At 36.7% G+C, this 22,341-nt stretch overlaps 1 long non-coding RNA gene across 1 annotated transcript in view; it reads right to left on the bottom strand.

The window, feature by feature from the left end:
- LOC128928093 (uncharacterized) overlaps positions 1–22,341 on the bottom strand; it is a 199,082-nt gene that overhangs the window by 153,343 nt on the left and 23,398 nt on the right. The window lies entirely within an intron of this gene.

Here is a 22,341-nt window from a genome sequence, read left to right as displayed (position 1 = left end):
TAAAATCCAATAAAAAATTAAAAAAAAAAAAACAAAACAGATTCATGTGCAAAATGTTTAAAAAAAAAAAAAAAAAAAGAATAGCAATATTAAGCTGTTACCCAACAAGCAGTTTGTGGGTAAGGATAGAAATTAAAGTTGTTTACTAAAAATAAATTTGACTTCTGCATACTTGCATTTTCTGTGTGAAAATTCACCCACATTGTAACAACATGTATCTACTTTTTTATACTTTCTATTCAGATGCCCTTGCTTAAAAGAAAAGTCCACCTTTGAGTTTCATGTGTACTTTGGTAGTGGCCATAACACATATTAGAAAAATGTATAATAAAATAATATTTCTGTAATCACAGTACTTCAGGAGGCCAAGGTGGGCAGATCCCCTGAGGTCAGGAGTTTGAGACCAACTGGCCAACATGGTGAAACCCCATCTCTGCTAAAAATACAATAGCCGGCCGGTTACGGTGGCTCAAGCCTGTAATACCAGCACTTTGGGAGGCTGAGGCGGGTGGATCACGAGGTCAAGAGATCGAGACCATCTGGTCAACATGGTGAAACCCTATTTCTCTACTAATATATAAAAAATTAGCTGGGCATGGTGGCGCGTGCCTGTAATCCCAGCTACTCGGGAGGCTGAGGCAGAAGAATCACTTGAACCCAGGAGGCAGAGGTTGCAGTGAACCAAGAGTGCACTCCAGCCTGTGAGACAGAGCGGGACTCCATCTCAAAACAAAACAGAACAAAACAGGATTTCAGTTAAGACTCTAAAAAAACAACTTTACTATGGTTTTATTGGTTAGAGTATTCCTCTGCAATGGAAATGTTAACAGCTTTTATAAAAGTAATGAACATAAGCCTGATGTTTATATGTAAAAATATAAATCAGTAAAGACTTCTATTTAACATCAAGTATTTTTATAAATATATTTAAAATGAGAGATCTTAGTTTGTGTTCATATGAGTGTGTCTTTGTGTGTGTGTATATGTATTATATTATTATATATACTATATACATTATATATATAAATAAAAAAGAATTATAGTACCAAGTGTCAGATAGATATAGATATAGATATAGATATAGATATAGAAATAGATAAAGATATTCTGATGGTTATTTTTTAAAAGTCTCTGCAAATACTGAATTAATGAATACTAAACTATTCACTAATTTCCCCATGGGAAATACAGAGTTAGGTTCCTGTGAACCTTTGGTCACAACATTTACATCAAGTAATCAATATATAACCTTGTTCTATGGGTGTTTCTATTTAAAGAAACCGTATTTAATATATATAGTTGATTCATTAACATTGAGCTCAAAGCCAACAGCACTAAAACTCATGCCTGATATTCATGTTAGATAAATAAAGCTTATTTAACACATGTAATTATGTTATTTTCTTCATAAGGTACATTACAGGCTTCTGCTTGGAAACACTAGATAGCACTTCACTGCCTCAGCACTATACTTGAGGCCATTTAATACAGAGAAATCACCAAAAGCACAAAAATGCAAAAATAAAAACATGTGGCACTAAATAGACAATAAAAAGAATGCTTGTTTAGGGAATGAGAACTGAACAAGTGGGCAGAGTTTTTCCCCTTTCAACCTCAGCTGGGATGAGGTTGGGTGTAAGAAACTACATGTCCTCAAATGGCAGTGGAAGTGTAACAAGTACTGATTTGGGGGTTACAGGTACGTTTTAGTGAGTAGGCAATTTCACAAATACGCAATCCACAAATAAGGCTTGACTGTACGTGTGTGTGTTGTGTGTGTATGTGTGTGTGTGTAGTGGATAGTGTGCACCTTGAAGATGCAAATATTGCTGACATACCTTTAGAAAAAATTTAGTTATCTTAACCAAATACCACCCAATAACTTATGGAAAAATTTTTTAAAATTTAATAAAACTTCCTTAGAAAGTTAAAAAAAAAAAAGAAAAAATTTAGTTATCTATGGATACCCTATATTGATAAATATTTTCTAAATTCAACATTAGTAGATAAAAGGAATTTAACTGAGGCTGTTTCTCTCCAGAAGTGTGTTAATAACTTATCATTTAACCTCAGACATTTCCTAAAGTACTTTGCATAGTTGATGTTACCTTTGTGAAACAATTTTCTCTAAAATACCAATATCCCAGAATTCAGAAACCAGTCACCTATTGTTCTATGTCCCGTTTGCCAGGCTTAGAAATCTTATTGCTTGCAGTTGGGTCTTGTAGCCATCCCTTAGGGAACCTCCCAATTTAAGCCTATAAGATTCCCTGTTATACTTAGCACCCCGATTTACTCTTTCACTTTCTAATTCCTCCCTCAGCTCTTTCTTGAAAGAGCCACTATCATCCATATTTTAAATGAACTTAGGTAAATTTTTACCAAATATAAAACTCTTCCTATACCTTTTTTCTTTTCTTTTCTTCTTTTTTTTTTTTTTTGAGAAGGAGTCTTGCTCTGTTGCCCAGGCTAAAGTGCAATGGCACAATCTCGGCTCACTGTAATCTCCACCGCTCGGATTCAAGCAATTCTTCTGCCTCAGCCTCCCAAGTAGCTGAGATTACAGGCATGCACCACCATGCCGAGCTAATTTTTGTATTTTTAGTAGAGATGGGGGTTTCACCATGTCGGCCATGCTGGTCACGAACTCCTGACCTCATGATCCACCCACCTCAACCTCCCAAAGTTCTTGGATTACAGTCATAAGTCACTGTGCCCAGCCCTATGCTTTTAATATATTTTATTGGCTCAGGGAAGATATATAACTGCTCATTCATTGACTTGTTTTAAAAAATCATTTAAGAAATGATGTTGAGTGACTATTATGTCCTAGACCATGATTATCCTCTGTGTAGGAGGATTCCATCATCAACATAAATGCCATCCAGCCAGCTCTTTGCTAGGTCTAATCATCTTATTCATATTTCTCCAACTTAGTCAACTTTGTGTTTCTCTTTTATTATCTTCTTTCTTGTTCCAAAGATCTGCTTTTGGTTCAAAAGCTCAGAACTGAATTCAGCAAACATCTGACCTAGTGCAGATAAAACTAACAACCCACAATAAAATATATTGGTATGAAGACAAAACAGTATAAATTTTTCTAATTATAAAAGTAATAAATCTTATTGCACTAAAATGCTTGAAATGGTCAATTTATGAGAATAATAATACAAAATAATAAAAATCCCTCTAATCCCAGCACACAGAGATAATCCTCTTTACAGTTTGTTGTATTTCCCTCCTATGCATATTGTTCTAAACAGTTCCAATCGACAACTTATACATGTTTGTCTTTTCCACTATTGATAATTTAAATTTTAATAAATATAATATTCTGTTGTATAATAATTTAATTACTCATTTCCATGATGCTAAACAAACATATTTCTTGCAATTATTTAACATATATATAGTTGATTCATTAATATTGAACTCACAGCCAAAAGCACTATAACACATGCCTGATATCCGTGTTACATGAATGAAGCTTATTCAACACACATAAGTTTGTCATTTTCCTCATAAGGTACATCACAGGGGCTTCTTCTGCTTGAAAACACTAGACAGTACTTAGTGCCTCAGCACTATACTAAACAAAACTATATTCGATAACCCTGCAAAAGATTTGCCAACTATTCAAATAAAGTCTTAGTCATTTTTGTGGTGGTGAAAAGGGCCTGTTGTTTCTGATACACATAGTGTTAAATTTATTCTTGGAACTATCATATTCTGTGTTTTTTAATATTCTGTGTTTTTTTTACTTTCATTTGTGTTTGTCAAGGTTGCCTCGAATGTATTTCTATTAAACTTGTGAATTTGGCAATGGAACTTTAAATGACTATATTTATAAATAAGTGAAACTTGAACAGAAAATGCATATGATAATATCTCTGCTATAAACAAAACAAATAAAAAATATTTTGGCCGGGCGCGGTGGCTCAAACCTGTAATCCCAGCACTTTGGGAGGCCGAGGCGGGTGGATCACGAGGTCAAGAGATCGAGACCATCCTGGTCAACATGGTGAAACCCCGTCTCTACTAAAAATACAAAAAATTAGCTGGGCATGGTGGCGCGTGCCTATAATCCCAGCTACTCAAGAGGCTGAGGCAGGAGATTGCCTGAACCCAGGAGGCGGAGGTTGCAGTGAGCTGAGATCGCGCCATTGCACTCCAGCGTGGGTAACAAGAGCGAAACTCCGTCTCAAAAAAAAAAATATTTTTTAAAAACTAAAGAATGTTAGGATAATACCAAAAATGAGGAGGAAGTTTATATATGCCAAAGTTCAAATTAGCCAGTAAAGGTGACAACATTTGGCCTATTTAGGGCAGTATATTTCAAGATAAATTATATATTTTATATCATGCATGATAACTAAAAAAATTAGAGCTCTTATTAGTCAGATTGGCTTTTTCAAATATAAGTATTTACTTTATCATTAATCAAGGCAAATGTTCTCACCCCTTAGTATGTATTGAGCCTCCCACTCACCCTAGGGAACATGGCAGTACATCAGTTTGCTTTGTATTTGCTGAAAAGGGCAATTAACAAGCCAAGAGAATTTTTATTTTAAACGAAATTGTTAACACACTGCTAACAGGTAAAATAATGTATTCTGGGAAGCAATTTGTGGGCAAGTGGTTATGATACAAGCATTTTTAAAGAGACCTCAAGGAAGGCACACCAAATTGGAATGTTGAAAAGTATGTAAATGTGGGTAATGTTGCATGGAAGTATATCTCATCTATCATTCCTCAGAAAATGTATATGGTAAGATGGCACTTCCCTACTGCCTTGAAGTGTGACATGTTCATGTGACTTGCATGGGCCAATGAAACCTAAGGCTGTATGTCACTTCCAGATGTCAATTTGAAGAACCACTGCAGAATTTGCCATGACTTTTTCTTTCCAATGTGATTGTAGGTGCATATTCTGAGATACAGACTTTACTGGGTTCTTGAGTGACTAGAATGAACAGTCCTACTTCTACTTTGCTTTGGAAATGTGGCATGAAATCTCAGTGGTTTCAAACATAGGAAATAAACTTTTACTGTTTGAAACCACTGAGATTTTGGGCTTGTTTCTGTAGCCTAACCCTAATTTATCCTAACTAATACCACCCCTATGGAAAAAAAAAAATCTCCAGAAAAAAAAAAATAAACACATAAAATGTTTCTTATTCTCTGAGTAACTTCAGCTACAAAGGACCAGCTAGAATTGTGGTGGGTGGGGTGGGTCTTGTGACCTGATTATTTTTCCAAAGCCTATGTAACTGCTAATATTTGAAATTAGCACAAAACTGCTGGATTTTCCTTATTCTATGAGGTAAGATCCTCCTCTTAATTGATTTTATTTTTTCTTTTTTCCACACTCATTCACTCCACAAACATATATTTGTTACTAATATGAGTAGGTGATCTGAAGAATTCAAAGATGAAATGAAACTTATACTTGAGGTCTTTATCACCTAAGAATGGGGATAAAATATTTCCATACATTAGTGTATTTTGTACACTAATGTATGGAAATATTTTATCCCCCCATAACCCCATGCTTTGGAAATGATTGTTTAATCTGCTGTATAGCTTTTCAGACTGTAATACACATATAAACATCTTTTTCTTTTATATAAATGGAATATATATAAATGAAAGAAACATCTTTTTCTTTTACAAAAATGGAAATGTGGTTTTCTGGAACCTGATATTTTCTTCTTCTTTTAGAGTATCTTTCCATACGAATACACATAAATTGACCTCATTAATTTTTAATGGCTGTCTTGTATTACATTTAGAAATATCTCAGTATATCCAAGCTTTCTATTGTACATCTTTTTAAAAGTGTGATTACAAAGTGGATAGTCTTCCTATTTACAAAATACTTTTTACTAAAAAGGAACATATATTTATTCAAACTGAACAAAATATTAAAATAAAGGAAAAGAACTCATTTAGGTAGGTCCTAATTCAAAGTTGCCTAAGGGAAAAAATCGTTTGTTATTTTTTTAACTGAAATGTCCAAGGATCTGTTCTGGACATATTAGCTCTGCTTCTCCCTCATTGTCTTGTTTCCTCTTTCATAACATTGATAGGCTGCAGCAGTTCAAGCATATATCCTCCAGACTCACACTCAGAAGAAAAGAGTTTTTTACAGTCCCAGGGGCTCATATACAAGTCTTGAAACTCACTCAGGTTTGACCAGTTTTCAACTCATAACACCCTTGATGGGTCAATGTGGCTAGTGGAATTGGGTAGGCTCTTTGATCAAGCTTGGGTTTCATCTTCCACTTCTGGAGTTAAAGTAATGAAACACCTCTTCAAAGCATGCGATGTGAGTGAGTAGATCTTTTTTATAAAGACAAAGAAGGATAAATGTGCATGGCCAAAAAAATAATTGACATCCTCTACAGCCCCACTCTATCTCCCTGAACTCTTCCCCACAGGCTGCCACTCCTAACACTCTCTCGTAGTCTCTCAAAAATGGTCTATGCATTCGTAAGACACACACACAAGTGGAATCACACTACAGATTGCTTTTTGTTCCTTCATTTTTCATCAATATTCTATCCTAGACTTTTTGTTTCAGCCCACAAAAATCTATTTCATGCTTTTCAATGGCTATATAATATTTCATTATAAGTATGTGCTATAAATCATTCAGCTAATCCCCTATTTGTGGATAGAAAATAGGGGGCTGGGGGTGTTATAATGGCAAATAATGTTTCATTGAACATATTAGTATTAGTCTATTCTTTCATTGCTATAAAGAAATACCTGAGACTGGGTAATTTATAAAGAAAAGAGGTGTAATTGGCTCACAGTTCTGCAGGCTGTACAGGATGCATGGCAGCATCTCCTTCTGGAGAGGCTTCAAGGAGCTTCAAATCATGATGCAAGGTGCAGCAGGAGCTTGCACATCTCATGGCAAAAGCAGGAGAAAGAGAGAGTGAAAGCGAGAGGTGCTACACACTTTAAATGACCAGATCGCAGGAGAACTCACCTCACTATGACAGGGCCATGGGGGGATGATGCTAAACCATTCCTTTGAAATCCACCCTATGATCCAATCACCTCACACCAGGCCCCACCTCCAATACTGGGGATTACATTTCAATATGACATCTGGGTGGGAACACACATCTAAACTATATCAATCCTTACACATAAATCTGTATGCATTTGTTCAAGTTTATCTCCAGATTCAAATCTTACACTTAAAATTATTGGGTCAAGAGGATCACATTTAAAATTTTAACATACAAGTTTAAAAATAGAAATAAAATTAGAGGTTAAACCTCTTTGCACTCCTGTCCACAGTATATGGATGCCTGGGCCTCATTGAACCTTTGTAGTATTGCTCAAGTGATGACTGAAAACAGTATTTCATTTTTATTTTATTCTGAATGTCACACACTTTTTTTATTGGCCAGATGAATGCCATTGTCTGTAAATTGCCTATTTCCATGTTCATTTTTCTTCTAGATACAAAATTCCTTATTATTAGTATGTTAAAAAAAATAGCACCTAATCTACTGCATTAACCCATTAAAAAAAAACTTTTTCCTGTTTTTGTGCCATTTTTGTTTTATTAAAAATTTTAAAGCTTTTATGCATTTATGCTTGTCAATCTCTTTTCTTATAGTTTCTGGATTTGGTATGCTACTTATAAATCACTTTTAAATTTACATTAAACTCACTTATATTTTCTATTCCTTTAATGACCACATTTTTGTTTATGTCATTGATTCGTTGGGAATTATTGTTGGTTTTGGGATGTGGTCATCATTAATCATTTGTTTCTCTCATCTTCCAGGTACATGGTAGATGGCATGTACACACCCAGTGGTAGATTGGGGCCAGGTAAGTAGTTCTGGGCAACTGCTTACATTTGTGAGTGGAAATAGCACAAGTCACTAAGGGTAGACATTTCATTGCCAATGCAAGAGCTTATTTTTCCCTCTGATACAGCATTAGGCCATGTTTGAGATGGTAGTTATTCCACCAGCCATCAACCTGTGTCTTTGAGTTATAGTGTCCACAGAGGTCTCTTGATAACAAGAAGTGAAAAATAAACTTTTGTGGTATTAAGCCACTAATACTTCATTGCTTTTTAACTACAGCATAGCCAGCCATATCCCATCTTTTCTTTTGGGGACAATTTTGTAGCAGATGCTGTCAGTGCCTCTCATATTACCACCCTATTAGCATCTATTTGACTTTGGCCCAACTTCTGACTCCTAGCACCAGCAATTCTTTGTCAATGGAGTCCTCTCACTGCTGAAACTCACTCTGCCACCTGTTCAACAGATTGGAAGCTTCTGAAATTAATGTCTCTAGGAACAACTCTCAAGCAATATCTGAGAAGTGTTAAGTGTATAAACATTTAGTTCCCTTGCCCCTTGGGTAGAATAACTCTAAGGTAGAATAGCTTGTCTGGGCTTCAAGAGCTTCTCCTGTGGGATTATGCTTCATTTAGGTCCTGGAACTGAAAGCTGTTCTTGATAACATGCTCTTCCAAAGTAACCTTTCTTTCATTCTTTCACTTAATCATTCTCCTACTTTTATTCTCTAATAAATTACTCAACCTTAAAAGCTTGCCTCAGTGTGTGCATCTCAGGTAACGCAAGCTAAGTCAAATTTAAATAGCAACAGTTTGGGACACAGAATGTCAGGTAGAGAAAGCAGCATGAAAATAGATGTACAGATAGAAGAACAAAGCATTTGAAGAATAGCAATTTATTTCGTGTATTTGGATGGAACTATATACAAAGGGAGATAACATGGGATATAGTTGGGAAAACAGATTGGCAAGATCATGAAGGATCTTGAATGATAAACTAAAGTGGGCATTTAATTATGTGGATTCTTAGCCTACTGTGACACTGTACTTTCCTTTCACTTTCTCATATATTGTCTCATATTCTTTTCATCTCCCTCATTATGGATCAAAAAGAAAAGGTCATGTTCCTACTAAATACAGAAAAATAAAGAGAAGTAGTAGGCAATTTTCTCAATCATTTAATCACATGATAGTATCTACACAAGAATTGGACTAGGCAGCTGTGTATTTCTAACCTCCATCCTGTATCCTCTTGCCTTTCAGCTACAAAAGTATGAAAGGCATTGTTTCTTAACAGAACCATTAACAAAATTTCATCCCCCAAAAAAGTCTGATTTAAGAAATTCAGAAACTCAGGGTTATTATCTATTCATTAGGTTAAGCAAGCACAAACTCAAGAAGAAGAAAAAAAAGCCAACTAAGAATTCCTTAGTTTGGTATATCAAAAAGCTGAAATCTCTCTCTGGAGATCACAAGTCTTAAAAAGACAGCAGAGGAACGATCCAAGATGGCCAATCGCTAACATCCCGAGATTGCAGCTCTCAGGGAAGGCGCGGAGAACTAGAGGACGCCACACTTTCAGACAAATTCTGGTCGCTCATGGAGCAGAAAATCCCCCAGTGGAGGAAACACACGGGTGGCCAGCGCAACTTTCATGGCCGGCGCAGTGGTTCCGCTGGCACCTCAGCGCGGCAGCTCTCGGAGCAGAGTAAACAGGTTCGGAGGACCCGCACGGGTCCCCAGCATGACACCAGAGCCCGGCACAGCGGCTGTGATGCACCTCGGCGTGGCAGCGCTTGGCGCAGAGTAAACGAGACCGGTTCCCCTTCTGACAGAGGTTTGGAGTCCTGGGAAGGCAGAGTCGCCTACTATGGACACAAGAAGGAAGACAGACAGGAGAATCCTGGGCAGAAAAGCACCATTAGTTTTAACGCCACTGCTCTGACCCTGGGAACTAACAACCTGGACGCCCACTCAAGAGACCTAATCTGAAAGTTGGTAATTTCAAAGACGACAGGAGGATAAATTTACAATGATGGGAAGAAACCAGCGTAAAAAAGCTGAGAATACTCAAAGTCAGAACGCCTCTCCCTCTAAAGATGATCACAGTTCCACATCAACAATGGAACAAGGCTTGATGGAGAATGAGCGCATCCTGATGACAGAATCACTCTTCAAGGAATGGATAATAACAAACTTTGGTGAGTTAAAACAACATGTTGTAGCCCAACGTAAAGGAACTAGGAACTTTGAAAAAAGGTTTGATGAAATCCTATTGAGAATAGATAACTTAGAGAGGAGTATGAGTGAATTAATGGAACTGAAGAATACAATACAGGAACTCCAAGAAGTATGCACAGGTTTAAACACTCGAATTGTTCAAGCAGAAGAAGGGATATCAGAGGTCAAAGTCCAACTTAATAAAATAAAATGTGAAGAAAAGATTAAAGAAAAAAGGATAAAAAGGAATGAGCAAAGTCGCCAAGAAATGTGGGACTATGTGAAACGACCAAATTTACGTTCGATAGGTGTACCTGAATGCGACAGAGAGAATGAATCCAAGCTGGAAAATACCCTTCAGGATATTATTCAGGAAAATTTTCCTAAACTAGCAAAGCAGGTCAACATTCAATCCCAGGTAATACAGAGAACACCACAAAGATATTCCTTAAGAAGAGCAACCCCAAGGCACATATTCGTTAGATTCACCAGGGTTGAAACGAAGGAGAAAATACTAAGGGCAGCCAGAGAGAAAGGTCAGGTTACCCACAAAGGCAAGCCTATCAGACTTACAGCAGATCTCTCAGCAGAAACTCTACAAGCCAGAAGAGAGTGGGGGCCAATATTCAACATCCTCAAAGGACAGAACCTTCAGCCCAGAATTTCATATCCAGCCAAACTAAACTTCACAACTGAAGGAAAAATAAAATCTTTTATGAACAAGCAAGTACTCAGAGATTTTATTACCACCAGGCCTGCTTTACAAGAGCTTCTGAAAGAAGCATTACACACAGAAAGAAACAACCAGTATTAGCCTTTCTAAAAATACACCAAAAAGTAAAGAGCACCAACATAAAGAAGAATTTACACCAACGAATGGATAAAACAGCCAGTCAACATCAAATGGCAGTAACCCTAAATTTAAATTGACTAAATCCGCCAATCAAAAGACACAGCCAAAACCCAATGGCATGTTACATCCAGACCTGTTTCACATGCAAGGATACACAAAGACTCAAAACAAAGGGATGGAGAAAGATTTACCAATCAAATGGAGAGCAAAAATAAATAATAAATAAATAAAAAGCAGGAGTTGCAATTCTTGTATCGGATAAAATAGATTTTAAAGCAACAAAGATATAGTGATAAAAGGATCAATGCAACAATAAGAGCTAACGATCCTAACACCCAGATACGAGACTTAGATTCAATGAGACAGAAAATTAATAAGGATATCAAGGACTCGAACTCAGATCCGGAACAAGTAAACTTAATAAATATTTATAGAGCTCTCCACTTCAAATACACAAAATATACATTCTTGTCAATACATCACACCTACCCATAAGTTTAAATGAAACATTGATTGGCCATTATTAATACCCAATTTTTTTCAAAATAAAGCAATATTTCCATTTACTCTCCCTCTTTTTCTTCCTCTTTCTTCCTCTCCTTTACTTATTTTGTTTTCTTTCCTTCTCTCAAAAAAAAAAGAAATCAACTTGAAAAAAAAAAAAAGACAGAATATGGTAATCATAAAAGCATTTTTTTTTTTTTTGAGACAGAGTCTTGCTCTGTCATCAGGCGCCAGGCTGGAGTCCAGTGGGGCAATCTCAGTTCACTGCAACCTCTGCCTCCCAGGTTCAAGCAATTCTCCTGCCTCAGCCTCCTGAGTACTGGGACTACAGGCGCACCATCACACCAAGGTAATTTTTGTATTTTTTAGTAGAGACGGGGTTTCACCATGTTGGCCAGGATGGTCTCAATCTCTTGACCTCATCATCCACATGTCTCGGCCTCCCAAAGTGCTGGGATTACAGGCATGAGCCACCATGTCCAGACTCATAAAAGCATTTGATACAATTCAAAGGGCATAGGATTCTAGTTTCTTTATGATCTTAACCAAGTCACTTCTACTCTTTGGGATTCAGTTTTTACGTCTCTAAAATAATGGGATAAGACTAGAACACCTAAAAAATTTTATCCTAAAAAATTCTAGGCTTCCAAATAATTGTATTTGGTGTATGCTTTATTGGTAAGCAGAACAAACATCTACCTTTAGCTGGTTCTGCAATTCCACATTTTTATGGCAGCTGTGTATTTTCTGCTCTACACTCTTAAATCACCTTCCTCCTCTGTATTTGCCTTCCCTTCCTGTACATTCCTAAAAAGACGTTATGCAAATATTTTCCCTAACCACTGTATTTAAGATTATGCTGTCCCTGACCTTGAGAGAGTAGAAGCTAGTTTTTTGGTTGCTAATGATTGAGTCTTAGGGCTTAATAAGCCCTCCAAAAACAAGAGAATAATAGCTTTAAGAAGAAAGCAAACACCTCTAACGACACTCTAAAGAGTTGGAGTGGGGTGGTACTGCATGAGTCAGAGAATTACCAGATGAAGCTCCAGGAGTGTAGAAATTACCAGGAATGCTGAGGGCCTTTTAGTCCAAGAAGAGCTGTGTATCAAGAGCTGTCAAACTATTTGACTGCCCAGCAGTTCCACGCCAAGGGGAGAGAGTTTCTAGGGCAACAATTGCCAGTATCCAGTGATCACACCATTGGTTCTTCCTATCAACAGAGATGAAAACTATTCTCTCAACCTTGAGCACTTAGGTGTTGACCATCTGATAGGAAAGGCACTTGACTACACTTTGCCATAACACTTTGCTTAGTGTTTATCTGACTACAACGTTGATAACTCTATTCTGACAACAACCCAATTATGTCCATATTCCAAAGGAGATATGGAGGAGGAAAAATGGTGTCAGCCATTAGAGCTTAATGTGAATTAAAACCTGGAAGAATTCAAGTCTATGAAGATGGAATTGACTTCCAAAACTATAAAAAGGTAGTCAATTATCCCACGCTTGTTCACATTTGCTATTTATATTTAACCTTTTTTATAGTGGTTGTTAAATATATGTGAAATTCCCCTCTAACAAGGATGTCTCAATTTTAAGCTAAATAGTTAGATTTTAACAAAAAGTATGTTTATATAGTTTAAGAACAACTAGTATGTGCATGATCAGAAAATCACTTATATAATTCAAAGATAATGTAGTAATTCTTGATGTGAAGTTGGTTGAATTTAACATTTTTGAATACTTTTATTGGCGAGAAAAATCAAGTAAGAAATATTTTTAATGATACAGAATACAGTGCTATTCAAAGGATTGAATGTTTATTTACTTACAGTTAATTCAAAGCCTATTTAATGTCTCCCATGAGAAAGCATTTCAAGAATGTAGAGGTCTGGGTTGTGAAATTGATATCTTTCTATCATGAATTAATCAGCATCCTCAGACTTGAACAGGTGTTGGATGAGAAAGCTAGGCTTTCCTGACCTAAGGCAGCAGAAAACCAACAAACTAAAATTCCTTGATCTATTCCCAGACTGCAAATTGAAAATTGAAACACTATTTCAAATTGTAGTTTGTAGTGTTTTATCATTAGCCAATATTACTCTGAATTAGAGAAAGGAGGTTTGAGAAGCTGAGAGAATAAAATCCACTTTTGCAGTTTATATGAGATTACAGCTGTGGAAGTAATTTTTCCACTACCTCTAAAGCCAAGAAAAAAAAAAAAGGGTTTTTTTGCAAAATTTACAAAAACAATAACTTTAAATCAACCCTCCTGATCTACCACAGGCTCTGGGTAATTATCCCCATTAGGTCCCTTTAGGGAGTCGGTTTCTATTTTTTTCTCCAAATGTAGTTTCTGTCTGACATTTTTATGCAGTCCTTCTGTTTGCTAAAATAATAGAAGTCTCCTATTACAAAAACATCAACAACGTCAAGGATTTTGTTTCTCCAAGGTTCAGCTCTCAAGCCTCTAACTTAGTGGCTAACATGGCAATCTGAATTGTGAATTTCATGCAAATCTGTTTTTCTTTTGGTTTGTTTTTGTTTTTTTTTAACCAGATTAATGAAACAAATTAAGACTGGCTCACTGCTCTATGTAGTTGTCAAACGCCTATGCTGCATACCTTAAGTCTCGTCGTTAATTTCTGGAAGGTTCTTATGTTTATTTATTTTTATTCTGGTCTTAAAGAACCCAGTGTAAGGAAAGAAGAAAAATCAGCTAAGGAAAACTGCTTCCTGTCAAGATGGAGAAACAGGAACAATTTACTCTTCCACCTGAAACAACAAAAAAATTAGACAAAATATATCAACAGTAGTTTTCAAGACACTGAGTCACCAGGCAATGCAGGATACTGAGCCCTCAGATGTGTGAAACAAGTGAAGTAGACCTTATGATTCCTCTACCTTAAGGGAGTTTCCAGGCCACAGAACAGGGAGGGGAACCCAGGTGGAGGGTAGACAACTCCATGAGCTAAAGAAATGAAATGGAGGGTCAGAGGAGACCAAAGCAGCTTGAGTTCACAGAACAGAGTACCAGAAAGGAAAGAGCTGTGCAGAGAAAGAACTTCAAATATCTGCAAAATGCCCCACATTCTGAGTACAGGTAAATGCATTCATGTGAAGCTACTACCCAAGACCACAGAAGAATACCCAAAATGGTACCTAGTGAGCACTCACTGGGGAGAATAGTGCCTGTAAACATCAGACAGACTGGAAAACCTCAAGATTTACAGGGCATTGAGTATAGTATTCAGAAGGGTCTTGTTTCAGTAGTGGTAAATAATTAGCCCATGACTAAAACTACTCTGGTCTACCCAGCAATTCCTAAAAACAAGGGCAGAAGGGATCAAACTGTTTTCAAGTAATTTAACTGTGTCCCAGAACAAAGCTCAAGAATATTTATAGGAACACAAAAATATACAGCATCCCACAAGGTATAATTTACTGTATCTGGCATCCAATCAAAAATTTCCAGATACACAAATGAAACAGGAAAAAATGATACATAATGAGGAGATAAATCAATCAACTGTATCTGATTAAGAACTAACCACAGATGTTAGAGTTAGCAGAGAAGGATATTAAAATTGTTATTATAATTATATTCCATATGTTCCAAAAGCTAAGCAAAAACATGAAAAGCATAAAAAGATCCAAATCAAACTTTTAATGATTAAAACTAAAATGTGTAAGATGAAGAATATACTTCTAGAATTAACAGCAGGTTAGACATGGAGAAAGAAAAGATTAGTGAACTTGAAGGTACGGCAATAGAAGCAATCCAAAATGAAACATATAGAGAAGACATAACTTTTAAAAACTGGACAGAGTATTAGGTGTGGGACAACTCAAACAACCTAATACATGAGTAACTGAATTCATAATGGAGAGGAAATATTTGAATATATTATGGATGAAAATTTTCCAAACCTGACAAAAACAACAAACCCACATACATAAGTTTAGCAAATCCTAAGCAAAAGAAACATAAATAAAACAATCCTAAGGCACAGAATAATAAAATTTATCAAAATGGGTGATAAATAGGAAATCTTAAGAGCAGTAGGAGAAAAAGATATGTATACAGAAACAAAGATAAGGATAACAGTTAATTTCTTTTGCAAACAATGTAAAAGAAAAAATCAGTAGGGCAATATCTTTAAAGTCTTGGGAGGAAAAAAATTATTCTAGAACTCTATACCTATCGGGGAGGAAAGTATTTCAAAAATGAAAGCAAAATAAAGACTTTTTATACATACAAAAGCAAAATAATATGTCACTCTCTTTGAGAAAATTGATACAATTAATAAATATCTGGCCAGACTGATCAGAGAAAAAGAAGATACAAATTGTCAGTAGGAGGCATGAGAGAAGTGAAACCAGGGCAAATTTTACAAATATGAAAATGATGCTAAGGGATTATTATATATGACCTTATTTGAATAAACTGTACAACTTAGATATAGTGGACAAATTATTTGAAAGATGTGAACTACCAAAGCTTACTCAAGAAAATAATTAGATAATATAAATAGCCCTCCACTATTAAAGAAATTAAATCGATAGTTATAAAATTTCCCACAACAAAATGCTGAGGTCCAGATGGCTTCACTTGATAATTCTACTAAAGATTCAAGGAAAAAATCATATCCATTCTACACAAATCATTGTATAAAATTGAAAAGGAAAGGGCATTCTTCAACCCATTCTATGAGGCCAGAATTAGATGTCCAAAACAGATAAAGATATTACCAGAAAAGAAAACTGCAGGCCAACATCCCTCATGATCATAGTTGAAAAAGTTGTTACTGAAATTTGAGTAAATCAAGTCCATCACCAGGTTAAAAGATAATATGTCATGACCAAGTGTGCAAAGTTGGTTTAGCAATAGAAAATCAATTAATGTACTTCACAATAATAAAGAAACAAAAGAAATTTATAAACTATGTGATATCTAAATAGACGTAGAAGAAAGCACTTGAGAAATATTAACATATTTGCTTTAAAAAAAGGAAACTTTATTGCTTTAAAAAAGGAATTTTCTCAACTTGATAAAGGGATTCTACAAATATATAGCTTAAAAAAGCTTAAATACAGTGCTAGCTAAGATCAGGAACAAAGCAGGATATCCACTCTCACCAATTCTCTTTCACATTATATTGGAATTTCTAGTCAATGCAATAAAGAAAGAAAAAGAAATGAAAGGTATTCCAGATTGAATATGAAGAAATAAAACTCTCTACTCACAAATGACACAATTATGCATGTAGAAAATCCACTGGAATCTACATTTTTGAAATAAGCTACTAGACCTATTAAATGAGTTGAAGCAATGTTGCAGGACAAAAGATCAATACATAAAAATCTATTTTATTTTATATATTAGCAATGAACCATCAGAAGTTAATATTTTAGAAAACAATGCCATTAAAAATGGCCTCAAAAATATGACGTAATTAGAAACAAATGTGACAAAATATGTAAAAGACCTGTACACTGAAACCTATAAAACATTGCTGAAAGTAATTAAAGATCACCTAAATAAATGGTGAGATATACAGGTTGTGTAGTCTTCATCCAAAATGCTTGGAAGCAGAAGTGTTTTGGATTGTAAATTTTTTTAGATTTGAAATATTTGCATATGTGTAATTAGATTTCTTGGGAATGGGACCTAAATCTAAACACAAAATGCATTTGTTTTATATACATCTTATGAACATGGTCTATAGGTAATGTTATACAATATATTTTATAATTTTGTGCAGAAAACAAAGTTTCTGTGCATTGAATCATAAGAAAGCAAAGGTATCAGATGTGTAATTTTTCACTTGTGACATCATGTCATTACCCAAATTTTAGAGCATTACAAATTTCAGATTTTCAGATTAGTGATGCTCAACCTATATTATGTTCATTAGTCAAAAAACTCAATAATGCTAAGAAAGCCACTCTTCCCAAACCAATCCATACATTTAAACCAATTAAAAATCTAGCAGGCTTTTTTGTAGAAATTAACTGATTCTAAAATTGATATAAAAATTCAAAGGACCCAGAATAGCCAAAACAAATCTGAAAAAAAAAAAGATGAACAAATTTAGAGAACTAACACTTATTATGAAGCTACAATAATCAAGACAGTTTGGTACTGGTGTAAAGATAGACAAATAGACGAATGGAACAGAAGAGAGTCCAGAAATAGACCCACACATATACAGACAAATGATTTTGACAAAGTTTCAAAGGCAATTCAGTAGAGAAAGATTAGTCTTTTCAACAAATGGTGCTGAAATAATTGGATATATATATATATATATATATGCAAGAAAAAAAATAAACTTTGATCTATATCTTGCACCATAAAATTAACTCAACATGAATCATAGACCTAAATGTAAAACTTAAACCTATAAAACTTCTAGGAAAAAAACTTTTGCAACTTTGATTAGGTAAAGATTTTTTCGATGTGATACCAAAAATCACAATCTGTAAAAGAAAATATAGACAAATTGGATATTATCATAATTTCCAAACTTCTTTTTGAAATACACTGCTAACAAAAATGAAAAGACAAATCAGATACTTGGGAGAAAATATTTGCAAACCACATATCTGATTTAAGACTTACATCAGATAGATAGATAGATAGATAGATAGATAGATAGATAGATAGATATTTAAAATCCTTAGAACTAAGAAAACAATGAACAAAAGATTAGAAAAGATACTTCATCAAAGAAAACATATAGATAGTAAATAAAGGTGAAAAGATTTTCAACACTATTAAGTTAAAAACACAATGAGATAACATTATAGACCTATTAGAATGGGTAATTTAAAAAAATATATACCATATCTGGTTTCAGCAAAAATTTGGAGCAACTGAAACTCTCATACACTGATGATAGAATGCAAAATGATTCAACTATTTTGGAAAACCATTTGAAAATTTCTTATAAAGCAAAACATATACATATATATAATCCATGCAACCTAGTTCCAGGTATTTCCCCAAGAAAATAAAAGTATCTATTAATATAAAGATGTGTACACAAAAGTTTATGGTAAATTTATCTGTAATATCCTGTGTTACTCAGGGTTCTCTAGAGGGACAGAACTACCAGGATATATACAAAGGGGAGTTTATTAAGTATTAACTCACACAGTCACAAGGTCCCACAATAGGCTGTCTGCAAGCTGAGGAGCAAGGAGAGCCAGTCCGACTTGTAAAACTGCAGAACTTGGAGTCTGATGTTTGAGAACAGGAAGCATCCCACAGAGGAGAAAGGTTGGGAGGCGGGGCCGGTGTAGCATTTTCATGTTTTTCTGCCTGCTTTATACCGGCTGGCAGCTGATTAGATGGTGCCCACCCAGATTAACAGCCTTTCCAGCCCACTGACTCAAATGTTAATCTCCTTTGGCAACACCCTCACAAACAGACCCAGGATCCATACTTTGCATCCTTCAATCCAATCAAGTTGACATTCAGTATTAACCATCACAAGTCGACCCCTTGTCACCTTGAACCCACACACATCTCCTGAGATCATATATAATCTTCAAATAAAGACAATAAGATAATTATGCTTAAGATAATACAACTATTCTTCATACAACTATCCTTCATAAAACCAGAAATGCACCAATCCCCAAGCCAAATACTATTACCTAAAGTTAACAACAGTTAAATGCCGATAGCAAGTCAATAAACCTTATGTCACATAAAAAAGGAAAAAGAAAATGAAGATATTTTCTTAGTACAAGTGTGTACATGCATAAACGTGATTTTAACAAAAGAAAGAGGAAATACTCATGACAATTACAGTCCTCCTTTCTACAACTGGTCACATTGTCGTAGCTGGTATTGATGACTACCTTCTACTACTCATTCTGTATTGTCTCTGGCTTAAGCAAGCACCTCGACAGGTCATGGTTTTCTTCCTGGTGGAGTAACCCAAACCTTCATTCCTGAAGGGTCTGGGCCATTTGTAGTCCTGCCTGGACTGGGCTGTTGCAGTTTCCTATTGACTTTAATCACAGGGCATGGTAATACTAAAAGATGCCCTAATGGGTCTCCTGAATGCCATTCATACTCTTCCTTGCCTCTGTTGTCGAATAGTACAATGATTTCATCTCGATAGTCCAGGTCAATTACCCCAGCCAACACTATTAACTCCCTTATTAGCTTGTTGACTTAAAATAGGAGGAACCCAAAGTGTCCAGATGGCAATATTAACTTCTAGTTTAATGGAATCATTGTTGTGTCTCCTGGTGGCAGCATTCCTCTCTCTGGAACTAAGAACTCTAGGCCAGCAGAACATAATGTTGCAGGAAAATGAAGCAAAAATTCTGTTAGTGGATCACAAGGGGTGATGGTGAGTGATGGTGGATGGTGATAATCATCAAGTGGTGCTACTTCCACTTCCACCCCTTGATTCCAGGACCCATGAATCCTGGCTATGGGAGAAACAGTACCATACATTGGATGTTGATTCAGAGCATACATAGCCTTCTGGAGAACTTTGCCCCAGCCCTGCAGAGTATTGTCACCTAGTTTGCATTGTAACTGTGACTTCAAAAAGCTATTCTACCATTCTATTAATCCAGCTGCTTCAGGATAAGGGGGAACATGGGGGGACCAGCAAATTCCATGAGCATTAGCCCATTGCCACACTTCTTTAGCCGTAAAGTGAGTGCCTTGGTCAGAGGCAATGCTATGTGGAATACTGTGATGCTGAATAAGGCATTACATGAGTCCACAGATGGTAGTCTTGGCAGAAGCATTGCATGCAGGATAGGCAACCCCATGTCTGGAGTAAGTATCTATTCCAGTGAAGACAAACTTCTGCATTTTCCAATGATGAAAGAGGTCCAATATAATCAACCTGCTGCCAGGTAGCTGGCTGATCACCTCAAGGAATGGTGCCATATCAAGGGCTCAGAGTTGGTCTCTGGTGCCGGCAAATTGGGCATTCAGCAGTGGCCATAGTGGAGCCCATGTGTAACCTCCATCTCTGCCACTATGACCACTTTGTTCATGGGCCCATTGGGCAATGACAGGGGTGACTGGGAAAGAGGCTGTGTCCACAGAATGGGTAACCCTAGCCACTTGATTATGAAAATCCTCTCCGCTGTGGTCACATGCTGGTGAACACTCGCATAGGATACAAGATTCTTCACAGTTTTTGACCACTCAAAGAGGTCCATCCACATACCTCTTCCTCAAATTTCTTTGTCACCAATTTTCCAATCATGATTCTTCCACAGCCCTGACCATCCAGCCAAACCATTGGCTATAGCCCATGCATTAATATATAATTGCATATGTGGCCATCTATCACTGCTCACTGAGAAGATTTCTCTTCACCGCTGTCCTTCAGCAATGTCCCGGAAAGAGGCTGTAGTGCTGCGGCTCTCCACTTTTGGGTGGTGCCTGCATATCATGCAGAACCATCAGTAAACCAGGCCCCAGTCTTCTCTTTCTCTATCAACTGATCGTAGGGAACTCCCCCTGAGATCATTGGTGCAGGTTCAGGGAGAGAAGGCAGGGTAAGAAGTGGAGACTATGGGCATTTGAGCCACTTCCTCAAATGCATGTAGGCATGTAACATATTTGTACCTTCAAGACCTACTCAAGTCTAATCATGTATATACCACTTCCATTTGATGATGGAATGCTGCTGTGCCCGATCCACTTTATGGATAGATGGGTCAGAAAGCACCCAGTGGGCCGGGCGCAGTGCCTCATGCCTGTAATCCCAGCACTTTGGGAGGCCTAGGTGGGTGGATCACAAGGTCAAGAGATTGAGACCATCCTGGTCAACATGGTGAAACCCCATCTCTACTAAAAATACAAAAAATTAGCTGGGCATGGTGGTGTGTGCCTGTAATCCCAGCTACTCAGGAGGCTGAGGCAGGAGAATTACTGAAACCAGGAGGCGGAGGTTGCCGTGAGCCAAGATCGCGCCATTGCATTCCAGCCTGGGTAACAAGAGCAAAACTCCATCTCAAAAAAAAAAAAGAAAGAAAGAAAAAGAAAGCATCCAGTTCATGATAGGGAGTTCAGGCAACATGGTGGCTTTCTTTCCCATAGTCAAACATTGTTTCCACTGAAGGCCAGTAACAGGCCAAGAGCTGTCTCAAAAGGAGACTAGTTACCTGCAGTAGATGGCAGCGCCTTGCTCCAAAATCCTAGAGGCCTCCAGTGTGATTTACCTATGGGGGCCTGCCAAAGGCTCCAAACAGCATCCCTATCTGCCACTGACACCTCAGGCACCATTGGATCTACTGGGTCATATGGCCCAAGTGGTAGAACAGCTTGCACAGCAGCCTGGACCTGTTGCAGAGCATTCTCCTGTTCTAGACCCCACTCAAAACTGACAGCCTTTCAGGTCACTGGAAAAATAGGATGGAGTAACACACCCAAATGAGGAATGTGTTGCCTCCAAAATTCAAACAGGCCACTAGGCATTGTGCCTCTTTCTTGGTTGTAGGAGGGGCCAAATACAGCAACTTATCCTTTACCTTTGAAGAAATATCTTGGCAGGCCCCACACCACTGAACCCTTAGAAATTTTACTGAGGTAGAAGGTCCCTGAATTTTAGTTGGATTTATTTCTTATCCACTGGCATGCAAACATCTCACAAATAAGTTCAGTGTTTGCTACTTCTTGCTCACTAGATACAATCATCATAATGTCATCAACGTAATAAACCAGCGTGATATCTTGTGGAAGCAAAAAGTGATCAAGGTCTCTCCAAATATGATTATGACACAAAGCCAGAGAGTTGATATACCCCTGAGGTAGGAGAGTAAAGGTATATTGCTGGCTTTGCCAGGTGAAGGCAAATTGCTTCTGGTGGGCCTTATGGACAGGAATGGAGACAAAGGCATTTGCTAAATCAATGGCTGCATACCAGGTACCAGG

The sequence above is a fragment of the Callithrix jacchus genome, chromosome 17 (assembly GCF_049354715.1).
Source record: "Callithrix jacchus isolate 240 chromosome 17, calJac240_pri, whole genome shotgun sequence".
NCBI lineage: Eukaryota > Metazoa > Chordata > Mammalia > Primates > Cebidae > Callithrix > Callithrix jacchus.
The sequence above is the reverse complement of the archived record's forward strand: the minus strand, read 5'-3'. Positions and strand labels throughout refer to the sequence as shown.